Source organism: Nansenia antarctica (genome assembly GCF_963989245.1).
Source record: "Nansenia antarctica genome assembly, chromosome: 19".
NCBI classification, from domain to species: domain Eukaryota; kingdom Metazoa; phylum Chordata; class Actinopteri; order Argentiniformes; family Microstomatidae; genus Nansenia; species Nansenia antarctica.
The window spans coordinates 10808334-10828333 of NC_137692.1; the positions used below are offsets into that span (position 1 = coordinate 10808334).

General features: G+C 39.2%; 1 protein-coding gene across 1 annotated transcript in view; it reads left to right on the plus strand.

Moving 5' to 3' along the window:
• Positions 1 to 20000, plus strand: part of LOC308174167 (protocadherin-15-like) — a gene marked incomplete at both ends in the record, with an annotated part of 188179 nt that overhangs the window by 29271 nt on the left and 138908 nt on the right. The window lies entirely within an intron of this gene.

Sequence of the window (20000 nt, forward strand, 5' to 3'; positions counted from 1 at the left end):
CACAGAGAGAGTGTCACTAATTGACTAAAAGGCTTCAAGCTATTTATTTAATTTGAGTTGTCCTTATATAGCGAGATTGCAAGAGGGTGAGGGTCATGAAAGAGAAGCAGAAACATGTTGTGGGTCTAGACAGCAAGAGGGATTTATTGGAGTGTAACCTTCCACTCTCTCTCCTTAATCCTTTCTCACCCCCCCCCCCCCCTTGTCCTGTCCTCCCTCCTTACTCCATGTTCCCCCCCATCCTATTCTCCATCCTAAACCCACCTTCCAAAGAGACTTTTGACTTTTAAAGGCTCCTTATTCACCACATATCTGGTTAATCAACAAAATAGAATATAATATTAGAAAAACATGTGGGAAAACTAGGGTTAGGTGCTAGGGTGACTTGGTACATGCTGGCATGTCTAACCCTAACCTTAACCCTAACCCTAACAATAACCCTAACCTTAACCCTAGCACCCTAGCACCTAACCCTAACCCTAGTTTTCCCACTTTTTTTTCTAATATTATATTCTATTTTGTTGATTGTTGATGTACCGTATTCCCACATGTACCGTAACATATACAGTATATATATATATATATATATATATATATATATATATATATATATATATATATATATATATATATACCGGTATATAGATTTTTTATTTTTATTTTTTATAATATTGTAACAAACCTGGGGGGGGGGGTTAGCACACACGGTTGGAAAGTGAGCTATCCCCCTGTGCTGTATTGTTTGCTACAATATGAAAACAATGCTTCCAATATTGAAGCCCAAAAACAATTGGCCTACCTCACTCAATACATGCGTTCATGCGTTCAACCCACAGGTTCTAAAATCCATCTGTCATCTTATTATTGGCGAGTACGTAGTCTACACAACCCGAAGCAGGAGGAGTCAGACCTAAAGCTGCAACCAACCTTGCTTCGCTGGTTGTGCACTGAATGCCCTTTCTTGTTCAAATATTAATTATATAGTTATTATTAGTTAATATCTCCACTGGCATGTCTATATCCAGCTTTCAAACTCGCAATTTGACTGTGACAGGCCTCGGACTGGTCAGAGTATGACTCTTAGAGAGCTGCGTGCCTTATGTACCGTGGTAAAGTTGTTTTTATATTCGACATTCAACTGACATTCACATTCGGCATTTTAGGGACCGTGGTAAAAGTGTGGTAAAAGTAGTGAAAAACCCAATGGAGATATGGCTGTCCTGATCAATAACTCTGTCAATATTGGGCCAATGCACCTCAAACCAATTGTAGATTGTTCTGGGAGTGGCCCTCCAAATATGGCACTCTTTATTTTTCCCAATCAATTGATTAGGAATTTATTAAAATTCAAGAACTCAAAAACCCTATGGAGATTTGGCTTTCCTGATCAATAACTCTGCCAATATTGGGTCAAAACACCTCAAACCAATTGTAAATTGTTCTGGGAGTGCCCATCAAAAAATGGCAACCTTTGGATTTCGCAATCAATTGATTAGGAATTTATTAAAAATCAAGAACTCAAAAACCCTATGGAGATTTGGCTTTCCTGATCAATAACTCTGCCAATATTGGGTCAAAACACCTCAAACCAATTGTAAATTGTTCTGGGAGTGCCCATCAAAAAATGGCAACCTTTGGATTTCAAAATCAATTGATTAGGAATTTATTAAAATTCAAGAACTCAAAAACCCAATGGAGATTTGGCTTTCCTGATCAATAACTCTGCCAATATTGGGCCAATGCACCTCAAACCAATTGTAGATTGTTCTGGGAGTTCCCATCAAAAAATGGCAACCTTTGGATTTCGCAATCAATTGATAAATAATTTATTAAAATTCAAGAACTCAAAAACCCTATGGAGATTTGGCTTTCCTGATCAATAACTCTGCCAATATTGGGTCAAAACACCTCAAACCAATTGTAGATTGTTCTGGGAGTGCCCATCAAAACATGGCAACCTTTGGATTTCGCAATCAATTGATTAGGAATTTATTAAAATTCAAGAACTCAAAAACCCAATGGAGATTTGGCTTTCCTGATCAATAACTCTGCCAATATTGGGCCAATGCACCTCAAACCAATTGTAGATTGTTCTGGGAGTGCCCATCAAAAAATGGCAACCTTTGTTTTTCCCAATCAATTGATTAGTAATTTATAAAAATTCAAGAACTCAAAAACCCTATGGAGATATGGCTGTCCTGATCAATAACTCTGCCAATATTGGGTCAAAACACCTCAAACCAATTGTAGATTGTTCTGGGAGTGCCCATCAAAAAATGGCAACCTTTGAATTTCGCAATCAATTGATTAGGAATTTATTAAATATCAAGAACTCAAAAACCCTATGGAGATTTGGCTTTCCTGATCAATAACTCTGCCAATATTGGGTCAAAACACCTCAAACCAATTGTAAATTGTTCTGGGAGTGCCCACCAAAAAATGGCAACCTTTGGATTTCGCAATCAATTGATTAGGAATTTATTAAAAATCAAGAACTCAAAAACCCTATGGAGATTTGGCTTTCCTGATCAATAACTCTGCCAATATTGGGTCAAAACACCTCAAACCAATTGTAAATTGTTCTGGGAGTGCCCATCAAAAAATGGCAACCTTTGGATTTCAAAATCAATTGATTAGGAATTTATTAAAATTCAAGAACTCAAAAACCCAATGGAGATTTGGCTTTCCTGATCAATAACTCTGCCAATATTGGGCCAATGCACCTCAAACCAATTGTAGATTGTTCTGGGAGTGCCCATCAAAAAATGGCAACCTTTGGATTTCGCAATCAATTGATTAGGATTTTATTAAAATTCAAGAACTCAAAAACCCTATGGAGATATGGCTTCCTGATCAATAACTCCGCCAATATTGGGTCAAAACACCTCAAACCAATTGTAGATTGTTCTGGGAGTGCCCATCAAAAAATGGCAACCTTTGTTTTTCCCAATCAATTGATTAGGAATTTATAAAAATTCAAGAACTCAAAAACCCTATGGAGATATGGCTGTCCTGATCAATAACTCTGCCAATATTGGGTCAAAACACCTAAAACCAATTGTAGATTGTTCTGGGAGTGCCCATCAAAAAATGGCAACCTTTGAATTTCGCAATCAATTGATTAGGAATTTATTAAATATCAAGAACTCAAAAACCCTATGGAGATTTGGCTTTCCTGATCAATAACTCTGCCAATATTGGGTCAAAACACCTCAAACCAATTGTAAATTGTTCTGGGAGTGCCCATCAAAAAATGGCAACCTTTGGATTTCGCAATCAATTGATTAGGAATTTATTAAAAATCAAGAACTCAAAAACCCTATGGAGATTTGGCTTTCCTGATCAATAACTCTGCCAATATTGGGTCAAAACACCTCAAACCAATTGTAAATTGTTCTGGGAGTGCCCATCAAAAAATGGCAACCTTTGGATTTCAAAATCAATTGATTAGGAATTTATTAAAATTCAAGAACTCAAAAACCCAATGGAGATTTGGCTTTCCTGATCAATAACTCTGCCAATATTGGGCCAATGCACCTCAAACCAATTGTAGATTGTTCTGGGAGTTCCCATCAAAAAATGACAACCTTTGGATTTCGCAATCAATTGATAAAGAATTTATTAAAATTCAAGAACTCAAAAACCCAATGGAGATTTGGCTTTCCTGATCAATTACTCTGCCAATATTGGGCCAATGCACCTCAAACCAATTGTAGATTGTTCTGGGAGTGCCCATCAAAAAATGGCAACCTTTGGATTTCGCAATCAATTGATTAGGATTTTATTAAAATTCAAGAACTCAAAAACCCTATGGAGATATGGCTTCCTGATCAATAACTCTGCCAATATTGGGTCAAAACACCTCAAACCAATTGTAGATTGTTCTGGGAGTGCCCATCAAAAAATGGCAACCTTTGTTTTTCCCAATCAATTGATTAGGAATTTATTAAAATTCAAGAACTCAAAAACCCTATGGAGATATGGCTGTCCTGATCAATAACTCTGCCAATATTGGGTCAAAACACCTCAAACCAATTGTAGATTGTTCTGGGAGTGCCCATCAAAAAATGGCAACCTTTGAATTTCGCAATCAATTGATTAGGAATTTATTAAATATCAAGAACTCAAAAACCCTATGGAGATATGGCTGTCCTGATCAATAACTCTGCCAATATTGGGTCAAAACACCTCAAACCAATTGTATATTGTTCTGGGAGTGCCCATCCAAAAATGGCAACCTCTGTTTTTCCCAATCAATTGATTAGGAATTTATTAAAATTCAAGAACTCAAAAACCCTATGGAGATTTGGCTTTCCTGATCAATAACTCTGCCAATATTGGGTCAAAACACCTCAAACCAATTGTAAATTGTTCTGGGAGTGCCCATCAAAAAATGGCAACCTTTGGATTTCGCAATCAATTGATTAGGAATTTATTAAAAATCAAGAACTCAAAAACCCTATGGAGATTTGGCTTTCCTGATCAATAACTCTGCCAATATTGGGTCAAAACACCTCAAACCAATTGTAAATTGTTCTGGGAGTGCCCATCAAAAAATGGCAACCTTTGGATTTCAAAATCAATTGATTAGGAATTTATTAAAATTCAAGAACTCAAAAACCCAATGGAGATTTGGCTTTCCTGATCAATAACTCTGCCAATATTGGGCCAATGCACCTCAAACCAATTGTAGATTGTTCTGGGAGTTCCCATCAAAAAATGACAACCTTTGGATTTCGCAATCAATTGATAAAGAATTTATTAAAATTCAAGAACTCAAAAACCCAATGGAGATTTGGCTTTCCTGATCAATTACTCTGCCAATATTGGGCCAATGCACCTCAAACCAATTGTAGATTGTTCTGGGAGTGCCCATCAAAAAATGGCAACCTTTGGATTTCGCAATCAATTGATTAGGATTTTATTAAAATTCAAGAACTCAAAAACCCTATGGAGATATGGCTTCCTGATCAATAACTCTGCCAATATTGGGTCAAAACACCTCAAACCAATTGTAGATTGTTCTGGGAGTGCCCATCAAAAAATGGCAACCTTTGTTTTTCCCAATCAATTGATTAGGAATTTATTAAAATTCAAGAACTCAAAAACCCTATGGAGATATGGCTGTCCTGATCAATAACTCTGCCAATATTGGGTCAAAACACCTCAAACCAATTGTAGATTGTTCTGGGAGTGCCCATCAAAAAATGGCAACCTTTGAATTTCGCAATCAATTGATTAGGAATTTATTAAATATCAAGAACTCAAAAACCCTATGGAGATATGGCTGTCCTGATCAATAACTCTGCCAATATTGGGTCAAAACACCTCAAACCAATTGTATATTGTTCTGGGAGTGCCCATCCAAAAATGGCAACCTCTGTTTTTCCCAATCAATTGATTAGGAATTTATTAAAATTCAAGAACTCAAAAACCCTATGGAGATTTGGCTTTCCTGATCAATAACTCTGCCAATATTGGGTCAAAACACCTCAAACCAATTGTAGATTGTTCTGGGAGTGCCCATCAAAAACTGGCAACCTTTGGATTTCGCAATCAATTGATTAGGAATTTATTAAAATTCAAGAACTCAAAAACCCTATGGAGATATGGCTGTCCTGATCAATAACTCTGCCAATATTGGGCCAATGCACCTCAAACCAATTGCAGATTGTTCTGGGAGTGCCCATCAAAAAATTGGCAACCTTTGGATTTCGCAATCAATTGATTAGGAATTTATAAACATTCAAGAACTCAAAAACCCTATGGAGATATGGCTGTCCTGATCAATAACTCTGCCAATATTGGGTCAAAACACCTCAAACCAATTGTAGATTGTTCTGGGAGTGCCCATCAAAAAATGGCAACCTTTGAATTTCGCAATCAATTGATTAGGAATTTATTAAAATTCAAGAACTCAAAAACCCTATGGAGATATGGCTGTCCTGATCAATAACTCTGCCAATATTGGGTCAAAACACCTCAAACCAATTGTAGATTGTTCTGGGAGTGCCCATCAAAAAATGGCAACCTTTGGATTTCGCAATCAATTGAGTAGGAATTTATTAAAATTCAAGAACACAAAAACCCTATGGAGATATGGCTGTCCTGATCAATAACTCTGCCAATATTGGGTCAAAACACCTCAAACCAATTGTAGATTGTTCTGGGAGTGCCCATCAAAAAATGGCAACCTTTGAATTTCGCAATCAATTGATTAGGAATTTATTAAATATCAAGAACTCAAAAACCCTATGGAGATATGGCTTTCCTGATCAATAACTCTGCCAATATTGGGTCAAAACACCTCAAACCAATTGTATATTGTTCTGGGAGTGCCCCTCCAAAAATGGCAACCTTTAATTTTCCCAATCAATTGATTAGGCATTTATTAAAATTCCTTTATGTGGTCTCCATCCACAGCATACCGGCAGAGGTCACCAAGGAGGATTCCACTCCACAATGGGAAGATTCCCAAGTAGTCACTGAACAGCACATCTAGTAGCTCAGGACAGTAGTAGTGGTTTGGAAGTGCTTGATGGTTACTCTCCATCCGAATTTCACCAGAGACCTCCTCAAACACTCCCATGAACTCCTTTGTAAAAGGTGACCTTGCAAAGATGGTTTCAGCATTTGTTGGAAGCTCATTCTGTTGGAGGAGAGGCTTTGTTTGTGTATCACCATGTAGTGTGCCAGTTTTGGCTATGAGCCCTTGCAAGACAGTGATACTCTTCTTTATCACCTCTGATGAGTACTTTGCCGTGAACACAACACACATGTGACGAAAGACTGTGAGAGCAGCCAGCATGCATGTGCTATTCAACAGCTGTGCAACGCAGTAAGTTGCAAACTCTCTCAGAGCCTTGTCTGTGGTCTTCCTGCTGAACGCCCCACTCACAGCCTTGATGATATGAGCAGAGCAGAGGTGGACAACAGTCATCTTCCTCATTTGTCTCCTGGTATATCTCCCCTCAATAAGAAGGTGTGCCTTCTCGAGGTAAATGATGACATTCTCCTTATTGAAGGCCAGAAGGGCACTCTGGATTAAGGCCCAACTGTAATCAAGCTCCACCTGGTGGACTCGGATGACTGTCACTTTGGAGATCCTCAAGAGGGTCTGCATCAACCAGAATGACAGATTTGGGACGGCGTGGTCATTTGTGATCATTTCTGTCACAGGCAGAGGTGGTCTGTCTCTTCCTCCTCCAGGCAGGGTAAGGCAGTAGTAAAATACCCTTTTGTTTTGGTCGGGAATTTTGCTCACTATCCCTCCAGTAGCATCTAAGAACAGGGTCACAGGTTTTCTGCTCTATAAGTGCTGGATGGCAATTCCCAAGCCACACTCTGTGTACAGATGGACAGCAAAGGGATCTACCTGCAGGTGCTGGATATATCCAGGACAGAAGGTGAAGGTGTCTGACTCTCGTTGGATCCTTTGAGTAAGGATTAATTCCAAGATTATGTCATTGTGTAGACGTGTGCTGCGATGGAATTCTGAGCCGATCTCTTCAAGCACATTTTTTGAAATTATTCTTGTCATGTTTCCAGCCACCAACTCATCCACTGGTGTCTTACTGAGTTTACGGTAGTATGTGTTGCTGACACCTTTGTGAAGGGCTCTGGCTATCTTTCCCCTCTTTAGATATGTCACAGGCCGTGACCTTACTTCCACTTTCTCATGTTTTACACATCCATGACGTGTTACACTGATTTTAACCATTTCACTCCTTTTGGATGTTTTTTTTTCTATGGTAAAGCTGTAGCGCGCTTCACAGGCCTTGAAAGTACAAGCCGCCTTCACTTTGAGGTAGGGACACTTCTTCTTTCGGCCCTGCTTCACCTTAACATGTTGATACTGGAATGTCAGGGTGCAGCTAGGATTTGTCTTCCGGAAGTTCTTATAGAATATGTCAGTCCAAGGTTTTCGGAGCTGGTTGGTGCCAGGCAGCGGCTTAATGTCTTTCCATTTGTTTTTTTCAATGTGAATGTGGAATGTCTTGAGTCCTGGTCTTGTTTGCCTGTATTTGGTATTGTCAGCAATGTCCTCCTCTGTTATAGAGAGCTCTGCCGTATTGTCATTATCGGCATGCTCTTCCTCCACATTTGTGTCCTCCAGATCCTCCTCCTGTGTCATATCCATCTCCTCCTCCTCCTCCTCCTCCTCCTCCTCCTCCTCCTGTGTCATATCCACCTTCTCCTCCTCCTCCTCCTCCTCCTCATCCTCCTGTGTCATATCCACCTTCTCCTCCTCCTCCTCCTCCTCCTCCTGTGTCATATCCACCTCCTCCTCCTCCTCCTCCTGTGTCATATCCACCTTCTCGTCCTCCTCCTCCTCCTCCTGTGTCATATCCACCTTCTCCTCCTCCTCCTCCTCCTCCTCCTCCTCCTCCTCCTGTGTCATATCCACCTTCTCCTCCTCCTCCTCCTCCTGTGTCATATCCACCTTCTCCTCCTCCTCCTCCTCCTCCTCCTCCTCCTGTGTCATATCCACCTTCTCCTCCTCCTCCTCCTGTGTCATATCCACCTTCTCCTCCTCCTCCTCCTCCTCCTGTGTCATATCCACCTTCCTCACATTTACATGTATTTTGGGTGTACGTGCTACACATAATTTGGCAACTGATGATCTCACCCCTCTCCGATTTTGGTGCCATACCTGACGAAGCCATGTTCTGATGGATGATTTATCTGTCCCAAATATACTCTTGCATAAGGTGGACCACACTGCTGAGTTCCATTTCGGATTAACTTTAAATACATTTTGAGAGTGAAACTCTTTGATCAGTGTCTCCTCTCCTCCAGCTTTCCTCCAAAGATTTTCTTTGCTTTTGGTACGACCCATCAAAAATATATATATATATCCGAGCTGCTGTTGACGGTTAACAAACTATAATTTCCTGCTTGAGATGATTAGACAAACGGAATAAATTGTAAATAAGTAGGTCTACAGGAATATAAAGTGCAAGATTTGGCTACTGATTTGGCTACTTTCCATAGGCTACTTCCATTAGGCTACTTTCCATTATGTAGGCTAGGCCTATTTCTCGTCGCCGGGCGATGCGCTGTTGAAATGACAGGTTAAGCTCCGCGACCGCGACGTAAGCTCCGCGACGGTCATGTAAGTTTACAACGCCCGGCAGTCCTTCGTCCATTAGGCTCAGGGCTACTCATCTATTTTAAATGTATACCCTTAATACTCTGTATGTATTTAGTGTTAAAGTGTTAACAATGTATTTATGTAGCATACACAATAGGGCAGTATAATACATTTTTCCATTTATATAGGCTACATTAATATTGATCTAATTATCTCACTTCTCACCATCACCAATACTGATGATCAAAAGTGCCCAATTAAAGATACATTCAAAACAGATTACATTACAGTGGCAGATGGAGAAATGTTTAATATTATTATTATTATTATTTATTAAATATTACAATCATCTCTCACCTACTCACCAATCCTCCCATTGGATGAGATAGAATGGAAGTGCATTCTTGACACAACATTTTTCTTTGTGGGAAGTTATTATAATATTTCATGTTCTAATAAAATTAATCAAAGGGCCGGATTAAAATCCTTTGCGTGCCGGATGAATGGATGTAGCTCCATAATATCGTTCCTCTGAATCAACCAAGCACAGTCAATCAATTAATTCAGATCAGACCTGAAGATCAGAAATGTGTTTATTACCATGCACGCACACGATATAGGAATGCTTTCCGGGAACAATGTTGCAACAATACAACATAGACATGAATGAATGAATTTTATTGACAAATTTATAAAAATATACAAAGAACAATGCATCAGAAGAATACATATTCTTGATTTTAAATTGTCAAGGATGACACAATAAAGTTAAAACTTATTTCCATTGCGGTCCTTGATGGTCACAGACAAACATTGGGGATACAAACATAAAAAACATAATTAAACATTAATCATCATACCCTAACTTCAAATATTAGATTTTAGATTTCTTTAGAATAGAACCCAAATCTGTCATTCTGGTTGATGCAGACCCTCTTGAGCAGGGGTCCCCAAACTTTTTTCTGTGAGGGCCACATCATTTTTCCTTTCTGTGATGGGGGGCCTGGGTTGGTCTCTAACATAAAATAATATGGAACGGAGTGGAATGGAGGCGGTTGCGCAAAGCAATTGTGCGCAGGAGAGCACTGGTGGATGCAAACAAAGTCTAAACAGTTGAATTTGGATGGAATTTATACCTATAGTGATATGTCAATGAAATATAATCAGTTTTACAGTCTGATACTTGAGGGAGGACCCTCATCATACACGGGGGACCCATGAAGCAGGGCTGTCTGGGGTTCCTTAAACGAGCATCAAACACTTAATTTCTTGCATTCTGGTGAATTTAGATGCAATTTGTGCCCTTTCTGCATCAATTTATGGTGGAAATTTATTTCCAATTATTTGCGAAACAGCGCCCCCGCCACCACGTCGGTGCAATGCCGCAATTGCAGTTAGAAATTACACGTTGTTCAAAGGGCCGGTCCAAGTGTGGGGGCGGGCCGTGTTCGGCCCGCGGGCCGTAGTTTGGGGACCCCTGCTCTTGAGGATCTCCAAAGTGACAGTCATCCGAGTCGGGAAAGCCATATCTCCATAGGGTTTTTGAGTTCTTGAATTTTAATAAATTCCTAATCAATTGATTTTGAAATCCAAAGGTTGCCATTTTTTGATGGGCACTCCCAGAACAATTTACAATTGGTTTGAGGTGTTTTGACCCAATATTGGCAGAGTTATTGATCAGGAAAGCCAAATCTCCATAGGGTTTTTGAGTTCTTGAATTTTAATAAATTCCTAATCAATTGATTGCGAAATCCAAAGATTGCCATTTTTTGATGGGCACTCCCAGAACAATCTGCAATTAGTTTGAGGTGCATTGGCCCAATATTGGCAGAGTTATTGATCAGGACAGCCATATCTCCATAGGGTTTTTGAGTTCTTGAATTTTAATAAATTCCTAATCAATTGATTGCGAAATCCAAAGGTTGCCATTTTTTGATGGGCACTCCCAGAACAATCTGCAATTGGTTTGAGGTGCATTGGCCCAATATTGGCAGAGTTATTGATCAGGACAGCCATATCTCCATAGGGTTTTTGAGTTCTTGAATTGTAATAAATTCCTAATCAATTGATTGCGAAATCCAAAGGTTGCCATTTTTTGATGGGCACTCCCAGAACAATCTACAATTGGTTTGAGGTGTTTTGACCCAATATTGGCAGAGTTATTGATCAGGACAGCCATATCTCAATAGGGTTTTTGAGTTCTTGAATTTTAATAAATTCCTAATCAATTGATTGCGAAATCCAAAGGTTGCCATTTTTTGATGGGCACTCCCAGAACAATCTGCAATTAGTTTGAGGTGCATTGGCCCAATATTGGCAGAGTTATTGATCAGGACAGCCATATCTCCATAGGGTTTTTGAGTTCTTGAATTTTAATAAATTCCTAATCAATTGATTGCGAAATCCAAAGGTTGCCATTTTTTGATGGGCACTCCCAGAACAATCTGCAATTGGTTTGAGGTGCATTGGCCCAATATTGGCAGAGTTATTGATCAGGACAGCCATATCTCCATAGGGTTTTTGAGTTCTTGAATTGTAATAAATTCCTAATCAATTGATTGCGAAATCCAAAGGTTGCCATTTTTTGATGGGCACTCCCAGAACAATCTACAATTGGTTTGAGGTGTTTTGACCCAATATTGGCAGAGTTATTGATCAGGACAGCCATATCTCAATAGGGTTTTTGAGTTCTTGAATTTTAATAAATTCCTAATCAATTGATTGCGAAATCCAAAGGTTGCCATTTTTTGATGGGCACTCCCAGAACAATCTGCAATTAGTTTGAGGTGCATTGGCCCAATATTGGCAGAGTTATTGATCAGGACAGCCATATCTCCATAGGGTTTTTGAGTTCTTGAATTTTAATAAATTCCTAATCAATTGATTGCGAAAAACAAAGGTTGCCATTTTTTGATGGGCACTCCCAGAACAATCTGCAATTGGTTTGAGGTGCATTGGCCCAATATTGGCAGAGTTATTGATCAGGACAGCCATATCTCCATAGGGTTTTTGAGTTCTTGAATTTTAATAAATTCCTAATCAATTGATTGCGAAATCCAAAGGTTGCCATTTGTTGATGGGCACTCCCAGAACAATCTACAATTGGTTTGAGGTGTTTTGACCCAATATTGGCAGAGTTATTGATCAGGACAGCCATATCTCCATAGGGTTTTTGAGTTCTTTAATTTTAATAAATTCCTAATCAATTGATTGCGAAATCCAAAGGTTGCCATTTTTTGATGGGCACTCCCAGAACAATCTGCAATTAGTTTGAGGTGCATTGGCCCAATATTGGCAGAGTTATTGATCAGGACAGCCATATCTCCATAGGGTTTTTGAGTTCTTGAATTTTAATAAATTCCTAATCAATTGATTGCGAAATCCAAAGGTTGCCATTTTTTGATGGGCACTCACAGAACAATCTACAATTGGTTTGAGGTGTTTTGACCCAATATTGGCAGAGTTATTGATCAGGACAGCCATATCTCCATAGGGTTTTTGAGTTCTTGAATTTTAATAAATTCCTAATCAATTGATTGCGAAATTCAAAGGTTGCCATTTTTTGATGGGCACTCCCAGAACAATCTACAATTGGTTTGAGGTGTTTTGACCCAATATTGGCAGAGTTATTGATCAGGACAGCCATATCTCCATAGGGTTTTTGAGTTCTTGAATTTTTATAAATTCCTAATCAATTGATTGCGAAATCCAAAGATTGCCATTTTTTGATGGGCACTCACAGAACAATCTACAATTGGTTTGAGGTGTTTTGACCCAATATTGGCAGAGTTATTGATCAGGAAAGTCATATCTCCATAGGGTTTATGAGTTCTTGAATTTTAATAAATTCCTAATCAATTGATTGCAAAATTCAAAGGTTGCCATTTTTTGATGGGCACTCCCAGAACAATCTACAATTGGTTTGAGGTGTTTTGACCCAATATTGGCAGAGTTATTGATCAGGACAGCCATATCTCCATAGGGTTTTTGAGTTCTTGAATTTTAATAAATTCCTAATCAATTGATTGCGAAATTCAAAGGTTGCCATTTTTTGATGGGCACTCCCAGAACAATCTACAATTGGTTTGAGGTGTTTTGACCCAATATTGGCAGAGTTATTGATCAGGACAGCCATATCTCCATAGGGTTTTTGAGTTCTTGAATTTTTATAAATTCCTAATCAATTGATTGAGAAATCCAAAGGTTGCCATTTTTTGATGGGCACTCCCAGAACAATCTACAATTGGTTTGAGGTGTTTTGACCCAATATTGGCAGAGTTATTGATCAGGAAAGCCATATCTCCATAGGGTTTATGAGTTCTTGAATTTTAATAAATTCCTAATCAATTGATTGAGAAATCCAAAGGTTGCCATTTTTAGAGGGGCACTCCCAGAACAATCTACATTTGGTTTGAGGTGCATTGGCCCAATATTGGCAGAGTTATTGATCAGGACAGCCATATCTCCATTGGGGTTTTCACTACTTTTACCACACTTTTACCACGGTCCCTAAAATGCCGAATGTGAATGTCTGTTGAATGTCGAATATAAAAACAACTTTACCACGGTGCCTTATGTCATTGTAACAGTGAAGATTGTAATTATTTTGCAACAGCTACCATTTCATTGCACAAGAGGCATACAGGCTTAGCGTTTCTGAAGGTTGGCAAGATGAATGCATATATGTCAGTCCATTCTTCACTAAAGAGAAGATTTTCCACGTCAATTCAGGATCTTTGATAATGACATTTTGCTTGATTGATGGTGGTGTTCTGGTCTGGTGGATAGTGAGTTGGACTGGTGAGCAGAAGGTCATGAGTTCAAATCCTACCTGAAATACCTTTGAGACATCACTCGGGGAGAATGTCCATGTGATCTCTGATTGTAAATCATTTTGGATTAAATGCTAAATGGTCAATTATTATTTAAGGCTTCTCTGGGATTGCTTCTCTGGGATTGCCAGGTGGCCCTGCCACTCACAATTACAATTACAATAACAATTGCTTCTTATTCATTGTGTTGAAAGCTAGTTTTGTAAGTCTTCAGAAGGTAAGCAGCTTCCCTGCTTCCTCAATCCATTGACGTGTTTTGGGGGTAACCGTGTTTTGGGAAGGCAAACGCCGCCACAGACACATCAATGCCACAGACACATCGACGGGGAACAAGGGAGCGACAGGACAAGACTCCCTGAACTCTCCAGACAGACCCAGACAGAGAGAGAGAGAGAGAGAGAGAGAGAGAGAGAGAGAGAGAGAGAGAGAGAGAGAGAGAGAGAGAGAGAGAGAGAGAGAGAGAGAGAGAGACAGACAGACAGACAGACAGAGGCACCTGTTGTTTATCTTTCTCTCTGTCCCTGATTACAATATCAGATGTGTTTTTTTGTGTTGTTAGTACTCTAAGATATTTCTGCATTTGATACATGAAACAGACTGCAATTGTATCATGTTGAGATAAACGGTCATTAGAATTAGCTGTGTTGCTGCGGTAATAGATTTGCCTCCGTGTTTACCCTCATTAAAAAAACATAGAGACACGTTCCTTTGAAGTACAGCACAGTGCCTCTTCATTTACCCACTCTGACATTTATTTGTTTTTTGTTTTTCTTGTGCTTTTTATAATGGTGAGACCTCGACCCCTGCAATGCAAATCAAATGAGAAAATTATCTCCCAAAAACACTAAATCAACCTAAATATCCTTTGAGGAGCTCGGAGTGAACACTCAGTACACAAGCTGTCAGGACAACATCAGTTCCCAGTCATAATACAATCTGGAAGATAAAACTAACATTGCCTCTCTAAGCCTTCTGTATGATGTAATCCCTCTCTCCCTGAGTGTGGAGGAGTTTTCACGTTAGATTAACACTAGAAGCGCCCAGGATCCGCATTATTAACCAAAGTCCCCAGATTTATGTCTGGACACCTCTATTTGTTAACATTAGTAACCGTGTAATCATTAAATTAGATCAATGCCATGCAATAAATGATATATATATATATATATGCCATTTATCTGATGCTTTTATTTAAAGCGACTTACAGTGAGTGCATGTTTCTGTATAACTGGTCCCTGTAGGAATCTAAAACCTAAGTGTTGTTAGCGCCACGCTCTACCAACTGAGCCACGGAGGACCACAAATAATAAACTGCTTGTGTTAAGTCATGACTTAAGAATCATTAGCATTATTATTTTTGGAGTATTTTAAAGAGCTTAGATATTGAATAGAACATTGACGGACATTGACTGGAAGATGTGAAATAACAGAACACAGTCCACAGAAATATCTGTTGGCTCTTTGGGTCCACCATGCAAACCACATTCAAAACAAATATTGATTTGGTCTTCTGGCTTATAATAAGCAATCAAGTTACTCACAAAAGTGTTCCAAATGTCTGTAATCAGTGGTTTGAGTTAAACGAATGTAATACGCCTATGTTTGGAAATACAGGTGTAATGAAGGGTGCGTGTCTGTGTCTGCGTCTGCGTCTGCGTCTGCATGTAATCACTTTGATCATGCAAACTGTATTTCTATCTATACGTGTGGCCCATTAAGGTTGAAATAGATGAGCTATTCAGAACTGTAAGGTCATCTTCTATTCACCATTATGAGGGTCAACGCTACGGTGAGACCTTTTGGGAGCAGGTGTTCATCTTGTCTCAGAGGGTCCTTGGAGATGTTTGCTATTAATTGATCATATTGTCTATAGCGCCTGTGGATATCCATTTGCTATGACTAGTGTTAAGGAAATCCTTAGGTTTTAGACATCTCCAATATTTGTCATTTTGTATACATACACTATATGGACAAAAGTATGTGGACACAATTATTGTCTGGGGCTGTTTTCATGGTTTGGGCTAGGCCCCCCCCAGTGAAGGGAAATCTTAATGCTACAGCATACAATGTGATTCTAGAGAATTGTATACTTCCAACTTTGTCGCAACAGTTTGGGGAAGGCCCTTTCCAGTTTCAGAATGACAATGCCCCCATACACAAAGTGAGGTCCATAATGACATGGTTTGCCATGTTTGGTCTGGGAGAACTTGACTGGCCAGCACAGAGCTCTGACCTCAACCCCATCAAACACCTTTGGGATGAATTGGAACGCCGACTGCTGAATGGGAGCAAATCCCTGCAACCATATTTTAAAATCTAGTAGAAAGTCTTCCCAGAAGAGTGGAAGCTGTTAGCGGCAAAGGTGGGACCAACTCCATATTAATGCCCGTGGTTTTGGAATGAGAAGTCCAACAAGCACATATGGGTGTGATGTTCGGGTGTCCCAATACTTTTATCCATATAGTGTATCTCCTGTTGAATCCTGGTGCACTTTTATAGCAGCATTTACTTGTTGCAGTGTACAGTAGTTACATTGTAAGTTTATGTAACACTTCACTTGAAGCATTCTCTAATGCTGATTATATACTGTCTCATTCAGCCTTTTGAACATTCATAGCACCTTTTGGATGCAGTCATACAGTAGAGCATTATAACAAAGCAATAAGCCTGTTTCATACGAGCTAAAGGAGTAACAACAGACCTGCAATACATTTGTGACACATTCTAATGCTTTGGTCCTCATATCGGGATCTGATGTAATGATCCGACTTTTCTTTCGAAAAAATCTGAATACATTTCTGCATTGTTGAAAATCAACGACACACTCGCTAGGCATCTAACACAGCTTGTTTTGTGAGCCTGTTAACAATGTAAAGTAGTGTTATATTGTTCTAAGTGTTATAGTGTTATATATCTATTGCGTTGCAGTGTTTTGGTTTGACTAGCGAGCGGTTGGTTCCTGTAGGTCTCAATATTCACGTTAAAGTGAGTGGACTTGACACCGAGGGATAGGTCACTGGCATTTCATAACAGGGTCTCATTGTTCTACACGAGATCATCTCCAAAATGACCTGCATAACCTCATCTCTCTCTAATGCAGGAATGTCATCACTGGGAATGTCAACACTGGTTGCCAGTTGAGTGAATTCTTGAACTCTTGCTTTTAAGTTTGGTATTTTGTCTTCATGAAGCTGTGCCCCTCGGAAGCCAGGAAGTCAGAGTGCATGCAGAAGAGAGATGAGGAGCATGGAGCACAGATCAGAGTTGGAAGCGAGAACTTCTTTGCCCTCGTTCAGATAACGGTTCAGATAACAGGATGGAGTGGGTATTCTGCTGGGGCATTGTTGTTGCTTGTTGCTGTGCGTCCATAAGGAAGCTGCATGCGTTCACCCGGCATGGCTCAACTAGACTGGCTTCAGCGGCATTGCTCTCTCTAGCAAGAGAGAGAGAGAGAGATAGAGAGAGTGAAAAGATAAATAGAGGGAGTTGATGAGTTAGATAGGAGATAGAAGATAGAGAGGTATTGTCTTCTATAAATGCATTCTCTTTAATATTGTATTTACTTCTGTTCTGCAATCAAAAGCCATCACAATGCTGTTATAATTATACACATTTTTAATTTACACAAACATTTTATTTACAGTAGGCAATTTAACTACAGGATAACATATTTCCACAGATAAAATAACCATAGGAAAAAAGATCTCTCGCATACACACTAATGTAGTGGGCAGGTATTTCCAGTGGTTGAGATGACATTTGCTCTTCAAAGGTAAATAAACACAACTCACAAAAGACATCTTTGATAACTTGTAGAAGAGTACAATAGAGGCATAGGAGAAATGTAGTATGGAAGAAAAGGCGCCCATATTTCCGCTGACATTTTAGCGTTTCTGTCTGGCCTGTTGGGATGAAGAAGAAGTGATTGAAGGTGAACTGTACACAATTACATTTTAAAAGATTCCACTGTTTTTACATCTTATACATCTTATACAGTTATGGACACAAACATTGGCACCCCTGCACTTCTGTCAGATAATGCACCACTTCTCCCCGAAAATTGGTACAAATGCCTTGCTATTCACATGTTTATTTATTTTGTTTGTACTGGAACAACACAAAAAAGCTGAGAAAAAAGGCCAAATCTTATATAATTCCACACTGAACTCCAAAAATGGACTGGACAAAACTATTGGCACCTTTTAAAAATTGTAAGAAATAATTGTATTTCAAGCATGTAATGTAACTCCTTTCGTTTGTAATTAAACTCTCCTGTGGCAAGTTGGCAATATAGAAATCACACTTGTAACCAGATAAAATGGAGAAAAGTTGACTCAACCTTTGTGTTGTGTGTCTGTGTGTACCACACTGAGCATGGAGAAAAGATATAAGAGCAAATCATTGTCTGAGGATTTGAGAACCACAATTGTGGAAAAGCCAAGGACAATCTCAAGGCTACAAGTCCATCTTCAGAGATGTTCATGTTCCTGTGTCCCCTGTGCGCAATGTCATCAAGACGTTTATAGCCCATGGCACTGTCGCTAACCTCTGTTGACGTGGACGGAAGAGAAAAAAAGATGAAAGATTGCAACGAAGGATTGTTTGAATGGGGGATAAAAAACCTAGATCAACTTCCAAACAAATTCAAGCTGACCTGCAGACACAGGGTACAACAGTGTCAGCTCACACTATCTGGCCCTGGACAATCTAGACAAATTGATGGCAGCTACTAGATTGTAATCAAGTGCAATACTGAAACACAACTGTGAACATTTCAAACCTGCAAACTGCGACACTTTAAATGAATGTGCAATAATACTATGTGCAATATGACAACCCTCGGGTGCATAAGGTTCAGAGATAGGAAATGTTAGGATATTTATAGCATAGCATAGAGTACAGCACAGTGTTTTATTTGTATAGTATAGTATAGTGGATAGTGTATATAGCCTTAAACCAGCTCTTTTCCCTTCTTGTTTTTAGTATTTTTTTTCCTAGCACCAGGGGAGCCCCCCCCTCCCAAATGTCGTTGTATGGTACCTGTACTATATCAATGACAATAAAGACCATTCATTCATTCATTCATTCATATCTGTTGCCATCTGAATGAAATGGGACGCTATGGTAGGAGACCCAGGAGGAAACCACTGCTGACACAGACACGTACTCACCGAATCCATTGCGTTGCAGTATTTCGGCTTGAATAGCAAGTTTGTGTTGTGATTGTAGTTTCCGTGTTTCAAAAGAAAACTATGAACATTTTGATCGGTTGCCGATTATGCAGAACCAAAAGATTAGAACGGGTCACATATGTAGGTCTAATAATAAATAATAGGGAGTCTCAATCACTCCTAGGATTTTAAAAGCCTGTATAATCATGCAAAAAGTATAAGATCGTTTTATTAAAGCATAAAGTGTTGATTGAGTGTTTTAAGGGATAATTATACAACAGTTAGTTCCGACCAAGTAATTTGATTGGACAAGAGGCATTCCATGAGTGCTGATATACAGTATAACAGCACTGGGACTTTTAACTATATATATCACTCCGCCGCACAGATGTTCTACTAAATGATCGTTAATTAGACTACATTGTTTGTGTTCAGGTTACTAGGCAACAGTCCATTTGAAGTTCAGTTGCGGAACAATTTATTTTTATTTTTTATGATTAAATAAACAAACAAATCATAATCTGTTGTCGCTTATTACTGTTAACTAATAAATCGCGCTGTAGAACTGTTGTATAAAAGCAATATCACACTCGAGGTCGTGCTGTTATACTGAATATCAGCACGGCTGTGATCGTCTTCGGTACTCGGCCTGCGGCCTCGTACCTACGACCCAATCACAGCCGTGCTGATATTCAGTATAACACACTCCCTCTCGTGTGATATTGCTTAATTAGAATACCCATTAGGATAGCCACCACCATCCTCTTTAGTTTTATAGCAAATTGCTCTACTTACTTATGTGCTGTTGAATTCCTGAGGCATGTAATAACGTGTGTTTTACAGTATATGTTGTAATCCCAGCATATGGGTTAGCCAAGGGGTCTTTTATTAATAAGTAAACAT